Source organism: Phascolarctos cinereus, unplaced genomic scaffold (genome assembly GCF_003287225.1).
Source record: "Phascolarctos cinereus isolate Bilbo 61053 unplaced genomic scaffold, phaCin_HiC Scaffold_3;HRSCAF=262, whole genome shotgun sequence".
NCBI lineage: Eukaryota > Metazoa > Chordata > Mammalia > Diprotodontia > Phascolarctidae > Phascolarctos > Phascolarctos cinereus.
Genome location: NW_027555736.1, coordinates 207,060,745 through 207,082,593, shown reverse-complemented (window position 1 = coordinate 207,082,593; position 21,849 = coordinate 207,060,745). Strand labels below are relative to the sequence as shown.

Sequence of the window (21,849 nt, the reverse complement as noted above, 5' to 3'; positions counted from 1 at the left end):
ATTCAGAGCATAGGCTTCAGCAGACCACCAAAAGGGTCTATAGCTCAAAAAAAAAAAGGTTAAGAACCTTTGTTCTCCAAGGATCTGTAGGGAATGCATTGGCTATTCTTCATGACTGTAATGCACTTCCCTTCACCTTAGTCTTATGCAAGCCCTCATTTCCTGAAGCACCAGCTTTTCTACAGAAAGCCTTTCCTGATCCCCACCAACTGCTAGGTCTCACACTCTACCTTGGATTTATCTTGTATCTGTGTGGTATATTCTGTTCTATGTATAGGTTGTTTCCGCCAACATAATGTAAACTCCTTGAGGGCAGGGCTGTTTCATTTTTTGTCTTTACATCCTCAGTGTTTGGTGCATAGTAGGCATTTAATAAATGCTTGCCAATTGATTGACTCATGTTCTTTTCCTCCTGGTACAACCGTGCCCAAGACTGGACTGACATCTGAGCTGTAGCTGTCTCCTTCACCACACTATCCTCTTCACCACGGCCACCTCCCTCCCAACCCCCCGTGAACAGAGTCCTAGTTTTATGGACCTTGAGGTTTTGTAAGTCTTTTGTCAGGAATGAGTACTTTGAACTCAGATCACAGGCTCACAGGAATTGAAGTTAAAAGGGATCTTTGACATCTTGGAATCCAACTCCCTCTTTTTGTACATAAGGAAAATGAATTCCAGAGTTGTGAAGTGTTTAGCCAAAGGTCTTAATTACTTACTGACTCCTCTTTCTTAACTTTTTAAATAGCTGTGATTATCCAGCTTACAGTAGCTATTGAGGTTTCATTTTTTATTTTTTAGCTGCATTCAGTTTAGCTAAGTGAATACAAGTAATGACTTGATTATGCTTTTAAATACTCATGACGTAACTGCAGGTAATTGCTTTTCTCAAAACATACACCAAAGCTAGCTCAATACTGTCATGTTTCTTCCTCTTGTTTACTTAGTAATTTTTCCTGAATCTCAGCCACTAGGAAAACACCAACAGAATATTTTGCATTCCTTGGAATTCTGTTCATCTGTAGATGAACCTTCCAAGGTTCTACATTGAAGCTTTAAGCCCCAAGGAAATAGAGGGAAAAGCCAGAGAACACTCTGGGAAAGAAGGGAAAAGTTCAGGACTGTACGTGAAATGCTGCTTAACTACACTAAGCCCACTAAGGTTTCCAAAATTGGGACACTGCCACACTTCTAGTTTCTGTTGATATTTATAAAAATTGCTAAAACAAATTCTTTGTAATAAAAACATAACTTGTATATTTCACCATTAACATAAAGTTGATACTGTCCCTGTTACTAAATGTTGTTGTTTAGCTGTGCCCAACTCTTTGTGACCTCATGCTGTTCATGGGGTTTTCTTGGCAAAGATACTGGAGTAGTTTGCCATTTCCTTCTCCATTTCATTTTCCAGATGAGGAAACTGAGGCAAATGGTGACATCACTTCCCCAGGGTCACCCATCTAGTAAATGTCTGAAGCTGGATTTGAGCTCGGGTCTTCCTCAGGCCCAGTGCTCTCCCCACTGAGCCACCTAGCAGCCTGTTTCCACATAATGCCCTATAAAATACTTTTTTCTTTTTTGGTCAGGGCTTACAATGAAGAGAAGCCCCAGTACAGAAACGCCCTTCATTGATTCAGATAATTTATATGGTCTGGCCACTAAGGTAAAATGCCTTTCCAAACCATTTGCTGCTTTCTAGGCAGCAGTTGAATCTAGGTCATCTTGACTTCAAAAAGCATCTCTCAAGCCACCATGCACAGGCTCCTTTTTGTAAATAGGAACAGGGACTAGACCAATGATTTCATAGGCGTAGAAAACTTCTCAGTGAGGAAACGCCCATTACCACTGCCCTACTCTGCAATCTGTAGTCTCAAAGAGTGCTGAGTAGGGACAGCTAGGTGGCTCAGTGGATAGAGCACTGGCCCTGGAGTCAGGAGGACCTGAGTTCAAATGAGGCTTCAGACACATGACACTCACCAGCTGTGTAACCTTGGGCAAGTCACTTAACCCCCATTGCCTCACCAAAAAAAAAAAAAGTGCTGAGAGATTAAATTACTTCTCCAGTGCCTCCTCATTAATTTGCCTCAGAGGTAGGACTTTAATCCAGGTCTTCCAGGCTTTGAGGCCAGCTTTGTAACCATTATACTACACTGCCTCTCTTCTCTTTAGAAAAATAATGCTTGTAAATGTGCAGAAATAATGATAAGAGTCTATCAACAATTTTCTGTCCTGTTGTTTCTTTCTGACAGAAATGCAATTTAATTCAGGAAGCATTTCTTAAGCATTTAGAATTAGGTATTATGGGTATTCCTAATTTGTTTACTGCATAATTTGATTGGTAGTTCATTAGAAGCGTTTAGACACAGTCTCAGGAATTAGGAAGAGAATCCTTAACGATGTCTGCCTTGAGAGTAGAGATTGTTTTGTTCATTGTCTTTGTATCCTTAGGGCTTAGCAAGTGCTTCGACACAGAGTGGAGATTTAATAGAAGCTTAATGATTGATTGGCCAGTTGTCTTGAACTTTGTTTTGCCGCTAGACTTTGATGACTCTGGAGGAGACAGTGAGGTTGTCAACTTTGCCTCACTCATTTTCATTTCATGAGTAAGTCAAGACCTCACCCTCGGCATGTCGTTGGTCCTCTTCTAGAACAAAGAATGAACAAGAAACAATGATTGTTTACTGGGGGGAATCAACCTTGTCCATAAGTAAGTAAATACGTATTATATATAATGTAAATTCAGAGTAATTTGGGGAGCTGGTAGAAGATCACTGACATCTGGAGGAAACAGAAATGTCTCTGGTAGAAAGTGATATCTTGTGATATATGGTGCATGCTTATAAATGATTTTCTGTCATATGCTAACTGGCACCAATTAAACACCAATTACATTTACACATTGTAATACATGCAGTCAAACTTAATTAATCAATATGTACAAACAATACAAACATCATCCCTTCTGAGAACAAACCAACAACTTGTTTCTGAGAGGTCCCATAAAAGATGGCATAAGGTGGTAAGGAAGAGCTGGACACAACCAGTCCTCACAAAACCTCTGTGCCCAGCGGGAGGCTGTCATCTGGCAAGTCTCCATCAATAGGCACTGTCCTCAGAGGAGAAACAGGCTCCTCGAGTGTGGAGTTTGGGGAGAGGCAGGAAGGAGCCTGTCCAGGAGAGCAGGCTGATAGCTGGGGCCTCTGCTGGATTTTTGATGGTTCTAGCTAGGGGTGTTCCTAATTTGTTTACTGCATAATTTGATTGGTAGTACCTACTGATAAAGTTTGATATTTTTTTCATTGGTGGTCTGTTCTATAGAGGGTCCACATATATCTATCAATTGTTTACAAACACAGGTTACTTACTAGATCATACCATATAAGTGCTTATCTTAGTATTGAAAAACAACTTCTAGAAAAACAATTTATTCAAAATAATTTGATCACAAAATGGAAGTCTAAAACAAAATGGAGTTAGTTATGCTAAGTTTACAAACTTATTCCTACCATCTTGTTAAAGTCATAACATCTATTCTCATTACATACCTGAGCTATCTTTGTCCCCAGGACCTTCTCCAACTAGGTTCAAGCAGTTGGTGTTTGTCACTTAGACTAAACATGGCCGCTCAGGAATTATTTCATCATGGCTGCCCACAGTTAAGACTCCAGCACTCCCCACGCATATACACACTTCTCTAGCTGGACCGAGGTCCCTCTCCCTATTCGTCAGACCCTCACACCCATCTCCTGGCTTATTTTTGCTTTATCCTACTATCCCTTGCTAGTGATTGTACTATATTTGAGGCCCATACTTCCTATTGATGGCAACGTAGCCTGGGGTCCCTCATTTCTGAGGGATCCTAGACATGTTCATTTCGTTCCTGGCTGACTCAGTTCCTGAATTCTCCACATCCTCACTGAATGGTTTGACCCTGCAGAGGTACCTTTCCCTACCTTCCCCTCCTTTCTAGCTCTCCTTTATATGCTTGTCTCCACCTGCTCCCACCCCAATTAAAATGTCGGCTCCAAGAGGGTAGAGACTGTATTATTTGTGTTTGTATCACCAGCTCTTAGCACAGTGCCTGACATGTAGTAATCACTTAATAAATGCTTTGAAATTCTCTCTCTCTCTTCTCACTCTCTCTTCTTTCCCCTCCCCTTTCCTTCTCCCCATCACCTTCCTATCCTCTTTGGTTAAACTCCTGAAAATGCTATCCACACCAGGTACACATGCTTCTTCTCTTCATACTTGTTTCTAAATCCTCTGCATTATAATTCTTTACCTTGCCTTTCAACTGCAGCTGCTCTCTCCAATGTGACCATTGGCCTTTTCCTTGTCAGATCTAATGGCCTCATTCTTCTTGACCTCTCTATAGCCTTTGACCCTGCTGACCTTCTCCACCTCTCTCTCTTCTGGGTTTTCTTGATACAATTGTCTCCTTCTATCTGTCTGATTGCTCCTTCTCAGTCTTCTTAACTGGATCTTCATCTATGCCATGCCCACTAACCTTTGTTGTCTTCTAAGACTCAGTCTTGGACTCTTCTCTTTTCCCTCTATATGGTTTCATTTGGGGATCTCATCATCTCCCCTGGATTCAGTTATCCTCTTTATGCAAATGATTTTTTCCTATTGAAATATCTAGTCCCAGTCTCACTCTTAAACTCAAGTCCCACTTCACCAGTGGCCTTTTGGATATCTCAAACCAATGTCTTCTTGTTCAGTTGTGTTTGACTCTCCATGACCCCATTTTGGGGTTTTCTTGGCAGAGATAATGGAGTGGTTTGCCATTTTCCTTCTCTGGCTCATTTTGCAGATGAGGAAACTGAAGCAAACAGGGTTAAGTGACTTGTCCAAGGTCACACAGCTAGTAAGTGTCTGAGGCAGGATTTGAACTCGGGAGGATGTTTTCCTGATTCCAAGCCCAGTGCTCTATTCACTGTACCACTTGGCTGCCTACCTAGATCTCTTAAATCCAGCTGTTAAAAAAGAGAACTCATTATCTTTCCCTCTAAAACCTTCCCCCTCTTCTAAATTTCCCTATTACTGTTGAGAGCATCACCATCCTCCCAGTCACCTATGTTCAATTTACCCCACATATCTAATTCATTTCCAAACCTTCACCATAGTATATGTCCCCTTCTCTCCACTAACATAGTCATCAGGCTTTTATCACCTCTCACCTGGACTATGACAACAGGCTTCTAGTTCATTCCCCTGCCTCCAGTTGCTTCCCCTTCCAACATATCTTCCTCTCTGCTGCCCAAGTGGTTTTCCCTAAGGTGTAGTTGTGCCCTTGGCACTTCCTACTCAAACTCTGGCGGCTCTCTATTACCTCCAGGATGAAATATAAGATCCTGTTTGGGGCATTTAAAGACCTTTCCTAAGCTTTCCACTGCTCTCAGAACTTACTCCACTCCATATCCTCTATGTGGCTTACTTGCTTTTCCATATACAACGTACTTTGTCTGCTATCTCTTGCTTTTGCAGTGATTTTCCTTATGCCTGAAATGTTCTTCCACTTCATCTTAGCCTCGTTCCCTTGGTTTCCTTCCTTCAAGACTCAATTCAAGTCCCACCTTCTGCAGGAGGCCTTTCTGGATCTCCTCAGCTTCTAGTGCCTTCACTTCTGTGATTCCTTTCACTTGTTCTATCCTTTTTTTATGTTTGTATTGTTCAGTTGTTTCAATAATGTCCGACTCTTGATGACCTCATTTGAGGTTTTCTTAGCAAAGATACTGGGCTGCTTTGCCATTTCCCTCTCATTTTATGGCTCCTTTTACAGATGAAGAAATGGAGGCAAACAGGGTGAAGTGACTTGCACAGGGTCACACAACTAGTAAGTGTCTGAAACCAGATTTGAACTCAGAAAAATGAATCTCCCTAACTTCAGGCCCAGCACTCTATCCAACGGGCCACCTAGCTGTCCCTTTCTTTCATGTACCTGGTTATTTACATGTTGTTATTAGAATGTTCCCTCCTGGAGAGTAGGGACCATTTTTGATTTCCTTTAGATCTCCAGCACTTAGCCCAGTGTCTGACACAAAGTAAGAGCTTAATAAATGCTTGTTGACTGATTGATTGCTTGATTTACTGATGGGAATTTGGGGTTCCACAAAAGCAGAGCTAAGAAGGCAATAGGGAACAGCTGTGTCACATGACATGGAATGTCTAGTTTGGGCAACAGCAAGCAGGTTTTTTTTTTTAAATAGAAGATAGATAGAAATTAGCCTAGAAATGTAAATTGGAGCCAAATTGTGAGGTGCTTAAATGCCAACCAGAGTATTTCATCCAAAAGCGATAGGGAGGCATCAATGCTTCTTGAACAGAGGAGTGATATGGTCAGGCCTGTGCCTTGGGAATATACTTTGTCAGCTGTGTGGAGGATGAATTAGAAAGGGCAGAAACTAGACGCAGGGTGTCCAATTAGGAGGGTACTGTAGTAGTCTAGATGAGAGCTGATAAGGGCCTAAGCTAAGACATTGACCATGTGGGTGGAAAGAAGGGTGCAGAGAACAATTTATTTAATAACATAACAACTTTATAAAGACAAGCAAGTTGAAACACTTAAGAAATCTGGTCAATTTGGTGACTCAACTGTGATTCCAGAGGATGGTGATGAAGCATGTTATCCAGCTCCTGACAGGTGCTGGACTCAAAATGCAGAATGAGACATACGTTTTGGGGCATGACCAATGTGGGAATTTGTTTTGCTTGGCTGCATATTTGTTGCAAGAGTTTTGGTGTGTTTTTTTTTATTGGAGAGAAAAGAGGTGGAAAAGAGAGAAAATAAATTCCTGCTAACTGGAAAAATATGTTCCCCCCCCAAATTCCAACTCTAATACTCTAAAACTCTGGCAAATGGGTTCCTTATCCACTTGTATTTTAAAAATCTGCTTTTTCAAAACAAAATGGGAATTCCTTCTGTAGACCATTCAAGTAATTACTAAGCAGGTCATTCTTTCATTTTATTTACAAGATTGGTATTTGTAATTTGGGAAATGTGTAAAAATTTTGTAAATTTATTATCTCTATTTATTAGCTCTAATTTTTTCACGAAGGAAGTAACTTTATGTTTCTGGCTCAGAGTATGGATTTTAATACCTTACATTGACTTATTTAGTATACTCAGTTTTTCACATTTATTCAATAAATTTTTCCTGTAGAGTGAGTTTGCTTCATCTTTATTATTGTCACTAAGAAAATGGCTATTTCTTCTTTTAGCTCAAACACCCTTTGAAGTACTTTGACATAGGAAAGTGAGCATGTTTTGCAATAATATCAAAGAACCATATGCTCTGCCCCCATACTGTCACAAAGTTCTTCAAGGAGCCTTTCTTTTAGTGTATTGTTCCTTATTAAGTTGATTGCTCTTATTACAACTCTTAAAACTACCTACCTTCTAACTCACATTTCTAATGCAAGCGATGACCTAAAAAGTATGCAATATTTCCAAACTGTGCAAGGGGCCAATTTTTATCTAGTGCTTCTAGACCTGTCTTCTAGCTGGAAATTATTTGAGCTCCAACAGAGCAGAGTACAATATATATTATGTCATTTTAATTTTTAAAAATCAAATGTATTAAAAGCTTTTATTGATAGAACCTCATCAGCAATAGCTTTCCAAAACCACAAATCTTCCCTACTATCAGTTTCAACAGTGTCTGGTACATCAAGTGAGCAATGTTTCTTTTAAAGGACATAATGTTGCTTCATCCACTTTCAATGCAAACTTGGAAGAGTTTAATTTCTCATTTAGTTGATTGCAAAGGTTTTGAGACATATGAGTAGTTCTCCTTCCCACCATATCATCTTTAACCATCTTTAACCATTTAAGAACCATCTGAAGCTTGTTTGCATCAGATTCACTGAGGATTATTTCAACCACATCAGGGGCTATAGGTACCACCAATGTTTCTCTTTTTGAATGAGATTATTTTACACTTAACCATCATGTAAGGAGCCTTGCACCTTGCAAACAATGCTTCTGATGGCATAAACATGACTTTTTGAAAATTCTGGTTTTATTTATTAAAAACGTCTAATTTTCTCTAGAAAAATTATCTTGCCCTTCCAACATATTCTGTGTAGACTCTTTAAAGATATCTAAATTTATTGTTTCATGCTATCTGCAGCTAACACAAAGATTTTTCTTTTCCATTAAGAATAATACTTGTAAATGCTAATGATAAATATAGGGGATAATATTTTCTGGATCTGAACTCTTTGTTGCATGTTTCTGTATTTCTGACACCTAAACCATCTCTATTGTCTGTGCTCCTTCTAGTTTCACCTTCTTCAGTGGATTTTTCTCTTCAAATAGATTTTATGTTCATTTATACATTGTAAAGGGGTATTGCTTTACTTTTTAAAAATTGGAGATAAAACCTTTAATGTTAATTTAATTTTAATTATCAGAAATTTCAAGTGAGTATTCTTGAATTATATCAATTTTTAAAAGTTACAATTTTAAATAAACTTCTTTATAATGTCATACTAACTAAAATTAATGATGATGAAAAATATAACCGATGTGGTCCTTCTAACTTCTACAAAAAGATTTGAATTTATACGCTTCATGTTCAAATACAGGAAGCAATATAAAAATAAAAGACATAGATACTGAAGGTTATGGTGGCAATTGGAACCCTTATCAATGTACAACATGCACCAACTCAAATGTGATCTCATTTGTGCAAACTGTGTGAAGTTATCACTGTACTGCATGCATTATCAGTTAACTACATTTGCCTTGTTCATAGTCCTGCTTTTGTTGCCTTTCATTTGAACCTTTTTTTTTTTTAACACAGATGTGTTTATTCACAAGTTGCATTCAAATACGTCCAATAATTCCGGCTATTTCTTTGTACCTCCAACCGCAGGGGTTCTTAACCTTTATTATGTCATGGACTACTTTGGCAGTCTAGTGAAACCTATGCACTCCTTAGAATAATGTTTTTAACTATATAAAATAAATAGAAAAGAATGTTGAATTTCAGTGAGAAGTTAGTGAAAACAAAGATGTATTTCTTTTGTTGTTCAGTCGTTTCAGTTGTGTACAATTCTTCATGACCCCATTTGGGGTTTTCTTGGCAAAGATACTGGACTGATTTGCCATTTCCTTCTCACTTTACAATTCATTTTACAGATGAGGAAACTAAGGCAAAGAGGGTTAAGTGACTTGCACAGAGCCAGTAAGTGTTTGAGGACAGATATAAACTCAGGAAGATAAAGTCTTCCTGGCTTCAGGCCCAAAATTTTATCCATTACACAACCTAGCTTATGGACCCCTTCTTAGAATAATTTTTTTAAGTATGTAAAATAAATAGAAAGAAATGCTACATTTTAGTGAGAAGTTAGTGAAAACAAGGATGTAATTTTTTTCCCATCCAAATTCATGGAACCCTTGAAATCTAGACATGGACTCTTTGGAGGTATGTAAAACCCAGGTTAAGAGCTCTTGCCCTAGAGGGTGGAACTCTCCATAGTTTGGAATATTGTAGAATAAGTCAACCTCAGCATACCTAGAGAAATCAAATGACCCAAATAAAGGTAGTAGAAGAATTTTTGTTGTTGTTCAGTTGTGTCAAACTCTTCGTGACCCCATTTGGAGTTTTCTTGGCAAAGATACTAGAATGGTTTGCCATTTCCTTCTCCAACTTATTTTACAGAGGAGGAAACTGAGGTAAACAGGGTGGAGTGACTTGCCCAGGGTCACACAGATAGTATCTGAAGGCAAATTTGAGTTCAGGAAGATGAGTCTTCCTGATTCCAGGCCTGGCATTCTTATCCATTGTACCACCATTCCAAGTATGGGCTGGAGCAAATTCAAAGGCCTAGAGACTGGATTTTGAGTATTATGTGTGAAAAACAGTCATGAAGCCAATTAAAATGCATGGTCAGAGATGTATTGTCCTTCTAGTGGGATTAGGCTAGGAGCTGGTGAAACTGCCACGTGATGAAGCTTGGCATTTCCCCTACTCTGGGGGTCTCATCTGCCAAGTAAAATGGAGTGTCTGGTGACTGAAGTAATAGGGTATGTCTCTGCCTGAACTAGGTGTCTAGGAAGTGAAGCTGATGATCTTTAGTCAGTATGGAATCACTAGGAACCACAGACCCTAAGAATTTATTACAAACTTATCAAACACTAAAAAACTGAACACAAAAAAGAGAAAGAGTGCCGGGGGCCTATTGTCTAGATACCTGGATTCACATCCTGTCTCTGGGACCTTGAGCAAATCAATTTATGTCTCCAAATCTGTTTCCTTATTTTAAATGAGGGCGCTCCACCAGATAATAACAGCTAATATTTAAATAGCACTTTAACATCTGCAAAGTGATATATACTTACATACATATATATGTATATATATAGTAAAATCTCATTTGATCCTTATGATACCCCATGAAGAAGGTACTATTATTATCCCTATTTTGCAGATGAGGAAATTGAGGCTGAGAGAGGTTAAGTGAGCTGGTAAATGAATGTCTGAGACAGGATTAGAACTTAGTTCTTCTTGACTCCAGGTCTAGCACGCCAGTCATTATACCACATATCTGTCTCTAGATGATTTCTAAGGTGTTTTCCAGTTTGAAATCTGTGACCCAATGACAAATGATTGGATTACAAGGTCATCAATTTTGGTATTCAATAGAAATTTTCTGGGCAAGTCCAAGGAAGAAGATCTGAGTGAAATAGGAATGTAATTAGCATTAAATGTCAGTCACAATACGTCCCTGGAAAAATTTGACATTGCTACCTTTTAATTTGAAAGAGGTGGTGTAAAGGATGCTAGTCTTGAAATACATGTAAGCCACGTGAAAATATCAATAACTGATGGTGGGAAGGTGGGGAAGGGGAAGAGACTTCCAACTGAGAACAAGGACTCTTTAAACATGTCTATATTGGAAATGTGAAGGAAATAAGTATTTATTAAATGCCAGCTATGTGCCAGGCACTGTGCTGAGTGCTTTACAAATATTATCTCATTTAGTTCTCACAACAGCTCTCCTAGGTGCTATTGTTATTGTTACCTCCATTTTACAGAGGAGGAAACTGAGGCAAACATTGGTTAAGTGACTTGCCTAGGGTCTGACAGCTGAGGCCACATTTGAACTCAGGTCTTTCTGACTCAAGGCCTGGCATTCTACCCAGGTTCATAATAATGACAGCTTATATGGACACACATATATATGCATAAACATATATATACCTATAGAGACAGAGAAACTGAGTGAGAGAGTGCTTTAAGATTTGCAAAGCCCTTTCCACATATCTCTTTGATCCTCACAGCAATCCTGGGAGGAAGATGCTAGCAGTCTGACTTTGGGTAATTCCCCTTAACCCCCTCTGAATCTCAAAGTTTCCTTATCTGTACAAATAGAGATGATGTTAATATTTGCACTGCCTCTCCCTCCCAGTATTGTTGTGAGAAAACCTCCTTCTGAACCAGAGAGTGTTATATAAATGTGAGTTATTATTCATCAAAGTATTATTCAGGTCTCTGTGGATAAAGGTGTTCATCTCCATGGGCCTTCTCCTGAGTCACAAAGAGCCAAGTACTAAATTAAAAAGCCTCTTTTCAGAAAGCACCAAAAAGAAAACCAGCTGAAGATGCAGCTTCCCCTCCGACTGTGTCAGGTGACATGATAGAAAGAGCTCTGTATATGAAGCCGGGGCACCAGGCTTTGAATCTTGCTGTGACCCTGGTGAATTAATTACTTCACCTCTGTGTGTCTCTGTTTCTATATCTGTAAAATCACAGGGGACATGATCGAGCCCTAGACTTGGAGTCAGGAAGACCTGAGTTCAAATCTGGCCTCAGACACTTGCTGTGTGACCTTAAGCAAGTCACTTAACGTCTGCCTTGGTTTCCTCAGCTTTAAAATGGGATAATAATAGCACCTCCCAGGCTTGCTATAAGAATCAGATGAGATATTTGTAAAGCTCTTAGCACAGTGCCTGACACATAGTACAAGCTTAATAAATGATTGTTGAAAAAAATAAAAAAAAGATATCCAAAAAGGTCCCTTCCAGCTCAAATCCTATGATCCTGATTAGAGGTGATGTTGGTGGCTAATGATAGCTTTTATTTACATAGACATTTCAGGTTTGCAGGTCCTTTCATAAATGTCCTCATTTATAAAAATCTGTAGATACTATTAACATCCCCATTTTATTCATGAGGAAACAGAGGCAGAAGTGATGTGCAGCTGTTACTGCCAGCCAGATCTTCCTGGTTTCCAGGATGGCGTCCTGAAGTCAGACGGTCAATAAACATCAATTAAGTGCCGACTATGTGTCGGGCACCGTGCTAAGCACTGGGGATGCAGAGAAAGGCAAAGACAGTTCCTGCCCTCAAGGGGCTCCCGATCTAATGGGGGAGACAACACACAAACAAGTATAGACAAACAAGCTCTCTACAGGATAAATTGGTGATAGTCAAAGAGGGAAGGAAATGGCATTGAAGGGGATCGGTGAAAGGCTTCCTGTAGAAGGTGGGGCAAAGGATGCTAGTCTTGAAATTCTTATGATCCACATGAAAATATCAATAACCCGGTGGGGAGGTGGGGACTTGAGGGGAACCAGAGAAAGGAGGGGGCAGATTTGAGAATGGAGGAGAGCACTCCAGGCATGGGACACAGCCAATGCAAATGAACAGAGTCAGGAGATGGAGCGTCTGGTTCCAGAGCCAGGAAAGAGACCAGTGTCTCTGGAGAGCAGAGTACATTGTTGGGGAGGAGGGGGTGGAGAGACAGGGACAGGAGGGTGGTGTGTGTGTGTGTGTGTGTGTGTGTGTGTGTGTGTGTGTGTGTGTGTGTGACAGAGAGAGAGAGAGAGAGAGACAGAGACAGAGAGAGAGAGAGAGAGAGAGAGAGAGAGAGAGAGGAGAGAGAGAGAGAGAGAGAGAGAGAGAGAGAGAGAGAGAAAACGAACGCAAACCTGGGCAACAAAAGTAACTGTGGTTCTCATCTGCTGACTGTTCCTTTAAGAGCACCGTCCAGCCAACTTCAAGGCTGAGGGAGGCCTGTCTCCAAGTCACGGGACCAGAGAAGCCTCTTTCTTAGTGAAGGGAGCCATTGTGAGCTGCTGCAGTTACAGGTTGGTTTTCTCTTGTTGAATTGTAATGCTGTACAACACACAGATGGGTCAGGCTATCAGAAGAAAAGGAGCTCTTATTCTTTCTAAGTGGAATAGGCATTTTGCAAGACCCTGGGAACAAAGAGGGGACCTGTTTATGAGCCCTAGTCCTGCTGTACGAAACAAACTAAGTCAGAAGGGTAGCCAACTGCCCAGTTCAGCCTCTGCGCTCTAAAGAAACACGCCAGGCTCTGAGGTCCCCCGGGGCAGGGGGAGAGGGCTGAAAAGCAGGGAGGATCATGGGAGATCGTGTCCCTCTGGGTTAGCAGACTCAGGGTGGATCTCAGTGACTCATCTTTCTATCAAAGCCCTCCAAATTTAGGCCATCTCTTATATTACAGTTCAGTGTGGAAAGAACAAGACATTTAAACATTTCCTTGGGACTCAGGGCTGTCTGAGGGTGCAGCACCTGTTGGTTCAGTATCTGGCAAGATGGCCTTGGACCAGATGATCTCTGTCATTCTCTGGGGGACTTGGCCTCTCTTCCTCCTTTTCCCCCTTGCTGATAGTTGCACTGGGGCCAATTCCCGTCCCTTGCCAGGACAACAAGAAAGGTCACGAGTGAAAGAAAGTGAAATTTGTATCTGACAGCTGACACTTGCCACCTTCTTGCCATATGACCACAGAGTAAGCCATTAATAAATGCTTGTGGACTGACTGAGCTGAGCAAGTTCTTTGCCCCCTCTATTTGCTTGTAGAAGAAGAGGTTCAGAGTGAGTGGCTCAAAGCAGGGTAGTTACCTTTGCTCTACACTTACCTTCAACAGGTAGATCGGGGTAAAGTGTATTAAAAGAAGAATTGAGGAGGGGCCAGGAACTCTCCCTGCTGCTACTTACCCCTGTCCTGGGATAGCAAGTGCAGCTAAGAATCCATCAGAAAGTATTTACTGGGGGTAGCTAGGTGGCACAGTGAATGGAGCTCTGGCCCTAGGAGTCAGAAGGACCTGAATTCAAAAATGGCCTCAGACACTTAATACTTACTAGCTGTGTGACCTTGGGCAAGTCACTTAACCCCAATTGCCTCACCAAAAAGCAAAAAAAGAAAAAGTATTTACTGAGTATTCATAGAATACAATGCTGTGATATTTAGATCTGGCCCTAGATAGGCCTGAACTTACTGTGTAAAATGGGAGACTATTCAGGGAAATTATATAGCTGATACTTGATTATATATTATATTATGTTATGTTATGTTATGTTATATGTATTATTATATTATATATTATTATTATCCATAGTTTCCTCCCACACTTTAAGTAAGGTCCAGGACATAGTCAAAGCTGGGCATAGAGCTAATAATTATGACAGTGATGATGGTGATGATGATGATAACAACAATCATAACTAATATTTATGTAGCGCTTAAGGTTTGCAAAGCACTTTACGTACTTTATCTTTTTTGAGCCTTATAACAACCCCATGAAGCAGGTAGTATTGGTATTATTTTCCCCATTTTATTAATGAGGAAATTGAGGCTCATGACAATTAAGGTCCTTGCCCAAGACTACACAGCTAGGTAAGTATAAGAGAGGCACGATTTGAAAACAGGTCAGTTTAGCTACTCTATTCACTACTTCATGCTATATCTGAATGTCTCTGATAAAAGTGTCCCATAATGCCAAAATAAAAGTGGTTTTTGTATTATCTGACAGTTGGTTCAGAAAATGACTCCCGCATCAGCAGTTTCTAGCCTGTCAATTCCCTTCCCTTTCTTCCTTCCTTTTTTTTTTTTTTGTTCATGTTACGTGCCTGCCATGTCCAGGAACTTTTAAGGAAAATATTCATAATATGTTATATAGCTTCTGGGTAAACAAAGCCTATGCCTTTTTCTTTTCTCCTAATCTGGATTCATATTTTCCAGCATATGTTTCTTTTTTTTTTTGAATAGGCAGTGGGGTTAAGTGACTTGCCCAGGGTCACACAGCTAGTAAGTGTTATGTCTCTGAGGTCGGATTTGAACTCAGGTCCTCTTGAATCCAGGACTGGTGCTCTATCCATTGTGCCACCTACCTGCCCCCAGCATATATTTCTCTATCCTCTGCATGTCAGCTTTTATATTGTAGTCACCAAATATTAAAGTTAATGTTGCCTATGGAAAGTATATTTGAGTTATTCATGGAATTTCTCTGCTTCTTCATCATCTGCAAGAGAGGTTGGCACATAAACTACAGTCATCTTTGTGACAGTTTTTTTGCTTATGCCCAGCTTGAAAACTGCAAGGCAATATGACTGAGTATCCAAAGAAATGAAGTTTTGTGTTGCCTTTGGATGTGTCAATCCACAAACATCCATTACAGTTTTCTATAAATGTCAGCTATCATCATCATCATCATTATTATTGTTATTATTATTATTATTATTATTGTTATTATTACCACCTCTCCAAGAAGAACCCATGAGCCATCCTTCTATTTACTTTCAAGTGCCTTCCATCTTCTGGTTTCATTTCTAAGAAGAAAATTCGCATTGATATGATTCAGTTCTTCTCAATTCATCAATTCATTGGTCACTGGACAAGAGTCTTACATTTAGAGTTTTTTTAATTTATTTAGCACTTAATTTTTCCCTAGTTACATAAAAACAATTTTTAACATTTGTTTTGAAAACTTCAGGTTCTAAATTCTCTCCCTCCCTCCCCATTGAGAAGGCAAGCAATTCCATATAGGTATATAAACATATATAAATGTGTAGTCATGTAAAACATATCCATAATAGTCATGTTGTGAAAGAAAACAGACAAAAAAACCTTAAGAAAAGTAAAGTTTTAAAAAGAGTATGCTTCAATCTGTATTTAGTCACCATCGGTTCTTTGGGGATGGATTGCATTTTTCATCCTAAGTCCTTCAGAATTGTCTTGGATTGTTGTATTGTGAGAATGGTTGAGTCATTCATGGCTGATCATCTTACAACATTCCTTTACTTTGTATCCAGTATATTTTACTTTTATCAACCCATGCAAGTCTTTCCAGGTCTTTTTGAGAGCATCCTGCTCATCATTTCTTAGAGTACAATAATATTCCATCATAATTACCTACCACAACTTGTTCAGCCATTCCCAAATTGATGGGCATCACATTTAGAGTCTTAACAATTAATGTTTATAGATGGTCTGATGTGTGATTTCTCTGCCACTTTTCTCCTCTTCCACTGCAGACATGGAGGGGGACTGCATAGCACTCAGGGCCATTTTGTATTTTTCTAAGTTTCGTGGGTTTTCTTGGCCAGTGAATTCATTACTTAGTGGTCATCCTCCTGGTGATGTGCTTCTTCCCTCTGCCTCTTGGAAAGTAGACACAGTCTGTTTCAAGCACCATACTTGAAGCCTTTCTAGCTTGGTTGAGCCTCCTAAAGCTTATACTCTTCTGGCGTAGCCTCCACAAACACAGGGTTATCTCCATGCCAGGATAACCAATCAGAGTGAGATTTTGTGGGGTCATTTCTGAGTCAGATCAAAGACATTATTACTATGTCAGATCAAAGACCAAAACGATATTAAAAGAAAGACTAAAAGGGAGACAAGGACATGGCACATCATTTCTAACAGCTTCAATCTAACCTTTTCACAAAAAGCTATTAATGCACCACCCCACCACCTCAATGGGCATCAAGGTAACAATAGATATCGTCTTAGACTTAGAGACAGGAAGACCTGAATTTACAACTTACCTCAGATACTTCCTAGCTGTGTGACTCTGGATAAGTCACTTAATCTTTGTCAACCTCAGTTTTCCAACTGTAAAATGGGGATAATAATAGTACTCACCTCTCAGGGTTGTTGTGAGGATTAAATCAGATAATATTTGTAAAGCTCTGAGTACAGTGCTTGGCACATAGTAGGTGTTTAATAAATGCTTGTTTCCTTCCCTTCCCCTACCTCATATGTTTACTGTTAAATAAGATGACATGTAAAGTATTCTATAAATCTTAAAGTGTTATTTGAGGGGCGGCTAGGTGGCGCAGTGGGTAGAGCACCGGCCCTAAAGTCAGGAGGACCTGAGTTCAAATCCAGACTCAGACCAAACACTTGATATTTCCTAGCTGTGTGACCCTGGGCAAGTCACTTAACCCCAATTGCCTAAAAGCAAAAAAACCAAACAAATAAATAAAGTGTTATTTGAATGTTCACTACTGTTGTTATTATTAAAAATAGGAAATAGATTAAGAAAACGGCTATTACAACTTCCTGTAGAAGTTTAATTGACTTAATGAATAGACAAAAAAAAAAAAGCCCAGAAACCACTGTTTCACTCTGGGCCTCAGTTTCCTTATTCTTAAAATGAGAAGGTTAGACTATGTGATCTTCAAAACTCCTTCCAGTTTTAACACATCACGGGTTACATTCTGACATTCTAGAGCTTGTCACCCCTTCCTGTGCTAACATTTTAGGTACTGACTAGATAGTTCTGTGGTACTGTAATAATGACTTCTTCATCAGCTGGTGTAAAACTCAGGCTTGCACATCTCTGTAGATTTTCTGTCCTCTGTCGTATTGGAAAGTTACATACGTGATCAAATTATTAATTTTCATCCCTTTTGGATTCCTTCCTTGTCTGTGATGAAAGTATTGTCACCTCCTTGTCCTCCCTATTAGGCAATGTCTACAAGTCCACCTGGACTATTGGCAAGTCCCCAGATGTTGACTTTTATCCACAAAAGCCACAAAAATTGTTATCAGTGGTAGGAGGAATAGCCTTGGGTCTCATCATCATGATACATGCTTCTATAGAGCATTAAGGTTGCTGATAACCCTATTTAATCAATCAACAAGCATCTATTAAGTAATTACAATATGCCAGGCACTAGGTTAAGTGCTAGAAATACAAAGATAGCCCCTGCTCTCAAAGAGCTTACATTCTGAGGGGGAAGACTTCTATGTAAAGTGCTTTGCACACCTTAAAGTACTATACCGTGATGACGATGATTAAGACGATGGTGACAATATGGGTATGTAACCAACAGGTGTCACTGTCTGGAAAGGTTTGAAGGTTTAACATGGAAAGCAGAAGGGGAGAGTCACACTCTCATTTCCCTGGCTCCCATCTTTGGAATTTTGGGGTATATTACTCTTCCCAAAATGCCTTTCTTCTGCTACTGGATAAAGCTACTCCTCTAATCACTAGTTGTGCTCCAGGAACAACGACAACAACTGGAGGCTAAGGGAGAAGAGAGACAGTGTGGCTCACATGTAACCCTCCTCCTCACCAGACCATCATGGCTGTCTGGCTTATGGTGTTTTAAGCCTGAGGAACAGAAAAAAAATGTCATATACACTTTAAATTCTCTTTATGAGTTTTATCAAAAGTTATTAAATTTATTATCAAAAGCTGTTAATAATCAAAACCATAAAACACTATTATTGATTGTTGTTCAGTTATTTAGTCATGTCTTACTCTTTGTGACCCCATGGACCACAGCACATCAGGCCCTTCTGTCCTCCACTATCTCTCAAAGTCTGTGCAAGTTCATGTTTGTTGTTTCCATGACACTATTTATACATCCCAGCCTCTGCTCTCTCCTTTTCCTTTTGCCCTCAACATCGAGGTCTTTTCCAATGAGTCCTGTCTTCTCATTATGTGGCCAAAGAATTTAAGCTTCAGCTTTAGTATATGATTTTCCAGTGAACAGCTTGAATTAATTTCTTTACTTATTGACTGAGTTGATTTCTTTGCTGTCCAAGGGACTCTCTAGCACTGAAATTCAAAAGTATAGATTCTGTGGCACTCAGCTTTCTTTACAATCCAACTCTCACATCTATGCATTGCTACTAGAAAAATCATATCTTTGATATGACTTTGACTATACAAATCTTTGTCAGTTTTTTAGTATGCTGTCCAGATTTGCCATAGCTTTCCTTCCAAGGAGCAAGCGTCTTTTAATTTCATGGCTGCAGTCACCGTCTGCAATGATCTTTGAGCCCAAGAATATGAAATCTGATATTGCTTCCATTTCTTTTCCCTCTGTTTGCCAGGAAGTGATAGACTTATTGCCAAGATCTTAGGGTTTTGGTTTTTTTATGTTAAGCTTCAAGCCAGTTTTTATACTCTCCACTTTCACCCTCATCAAGAGGCTTCTTAATTCTTCTTCACTTTCTGCCATCAGAGTGCTGTCATCTGCATATCTGAGATTGTTGATATTTCTCCTGGCAAGCTTAATTCTGACTTTTGGTTCATCCAGCATGCCACTTCTCATGATGTGCTCTGCATATATGTTAAATAAATAAGGTGACAACATACGACTCTGTCATCCTCTTTTTCCAATCTTAAACCATGGCTCAGCTCATGAGCTCTATTGTTGAACAGAGTCCCAAAAGTAGCTATTTTAGATAAAGAGGTCAGATCTCTGTCTTCCTCTCTCTGTACTAAGTCAAGCTATACACTAGCCCTCTCTGTGCTACAGCAGCCTATTTTCAATCTACACAGATCATTTGAAATTTATGATTGATGGTAGCTTTATTAAAATTTTAAAAAACCAGGAACTAGGAACAGCCTAAAGAAATAGAGAAATTGTATAGAAATGTCTGCAAGCTGAGAGGCAGGAGGCAGGAAATTAAACATTTCCTGTCCTTTCTCTAATTCAAGTTCCAATTTGTTGTAGCCACACCCTCCTCTTAGGCAATTGTAGAATATTGTGGTAAACTGAGAGAAAGAATTCAAGCTGCCTCACTAATGGAGGCTGAGACCTTGATCAAAGCTCTTGCTGAACCAGCCACCAGACCACAACCTGCCATGGTGTTGCTGCTGTTCCTTGAATCTGCCACCTAGTACTGTATCTCGGCTCATCACCTTCCCCCAGAAGTTCTAGCGCTCATTCTGACAGTGGCAAATCCAGAAGGTTCCATTCTGACCCACCAAATTTCAACTTCCCTCATGCATTTGTCTTTGTCTCAATGGCTCTCTGGTTATAGGTACAGGGTAACTTTGGAGGAGAATGTTCATTGGAAAGATCTCCTACAGAAAGTAGCACTTGAGCTGAGTCTTGAAGATTTTAAGAGAGTGAGGTAAGAAGAGAGAGCATCCTGGGTATGGGACACAGAGATGGAGTGTTACGTGTGAGAAACTGTTGTCGTTCAGTTGTTTCAGTCATATCTGACTCTGTGCCTCCAGTTGGGCTTTTCTTGGCAAGGAGTGTAGGCCACTATATTTGCTCTTTCGAAGGAAATTCTCTATATAGACATAGATGTATATATTATAAACAGTTATATCAGGTTACCACGTATAATGTGTGACATTCTCATACAATATCCAGGTTTGCAAAGTGTTTTGCAAATAGTGCAATTATTATATTGACTTTGTTGTTCAGTCATGTCCGATGCTCTGTGACCCCATTTGGGGGGGTTTTCTTGGCAGAGATACTGGAGTGGGTTGCCATTTCCTTCCCCAGCTCATTTTACAGATGAGGAACTGAGACAAAGAGGATTAAATGACTTGCCCAGGATCACACAGCTAGGAAGTGTCTGAGGTCAGATTTGAACTCTGGTCTTCCAGCCAGGCCTAGCACTCTATCCACTGTACCACCTAACTGCCCCAAGAAGAATGTACAAGAATACAATATGTAAAAGAATTATTTCTCTGTCACAGTGATGTCATTTTGCTACAAGAAGCCTTGTCAGTATCCTCACGATTGTTCTGAGGTCTGAACCCATGCTTGAGCATAATAATGAAACCTAGGTTTTTACCTCCACAGTTTCTGCATTGTGGTTAATGTATATTTGGCAGCAGTTACCTGCTACATGAACTCAGAGAGGAGATATTTCTCCCATAATACCATATGGCTGAACCACAGAGTGAGAGGAAGGGAGTAAAAAGATAGGAAAGATATTCTGGCAAGACAATAAGGAACCAAGTTGTGAAGCTCTTTAAATGCAAACAAACAAACAAAACAACCCCCAAAAAACTAAAACCCATGCCCCACAACAGTAGCTTATATTTGATTTTATAAATAATAGGTAGCCACTAGGTTACTACTTGTGGGGTATGTGGTACATGGGTCTCATTTTTTGGATACTCTGCAATTCCATAATTTTGTGAACTCACTTTTTTTTTATAATGCTTTAAGATTTATGCTTTAGATAGCCAGCATGTGCTATTATTCCAATTCTTTACTCACTCACCACCCCCCATCGAATCTGTTGCCAAGGCCTGTCAATTTTACCCTTGCTGTTATAAGTCTTTCAAGTTGGCCCCCTTCTTTCCTCTGATACTGCCACCCACCACTCTGGTGCAGGCCCTCATCACCTAATGCTTGGACTGTTGAAATAACCTACTGGTGGGTCTGCCTGCCATTAATCTTTCCCCACTCCAGTCCTATCAGCCACCGAAGTGATTTTCCTAAAGCAGGTCTAACTGACCGTGTCATTATTCTCCTGATCAGTAAACTTCCTAGTTCTTCCATGATGAAATACAAATGAAATGCTCTGCTCTGCATTCAGAACACTTCGTAACCTAGTCCCCTCTTACCTTTCTAAGCTTCTTCACCTTATTCCCTCTCACATACCCTTTGATCCAGTGATGCTAGCCTCCTGCTGATCTAATAAGACACTCCATCTCTTGGTTGTAGGTATTTTCTTTGGCTGTCCCCTATGCCTGGAATGCTGTCTCTCCTCAGCTGTATCTACTAACTCCCCTGGCTTCCTTTATTTGTTGTTGTTGTTATTTGAAGCAGTTAGGGTTACATGACTTGCCCAGGGTCACACAGCTAGTGAGTGTCTGAAGCTGG

General features: G+C 39.9%; 1 protein-coding gene across 5 annotated transcripts in view; it reads left to right on the top strand.

Annotated features, from left to right (window-relative positions):
• Window positions 1-21,849, top strand: part of DGLUCY (D-glutamate cyclase) — a 174,446-nt gene that overhangs the window by 42,012 nt on the left and 110,585 nt on the right. For 2 of the 5 annotated variants that reach the window (XM_078151427.1, XM_078151428.1), the window contains exon 2: window positions 12,988-13,096. The gene's annotated coding sequence lies outside the window, so the exon portion shown is untranslated. Of the gene's footprint in view, window positions 1-2,592; window positions 2,705-12,894; window positions 13,097-21,849 lie in introns of those variants that run through there. The other 3 variants (XM_078151424.1, XM_021000394.2, XM_078151426.1) reach the window with 2 other exon arrangements.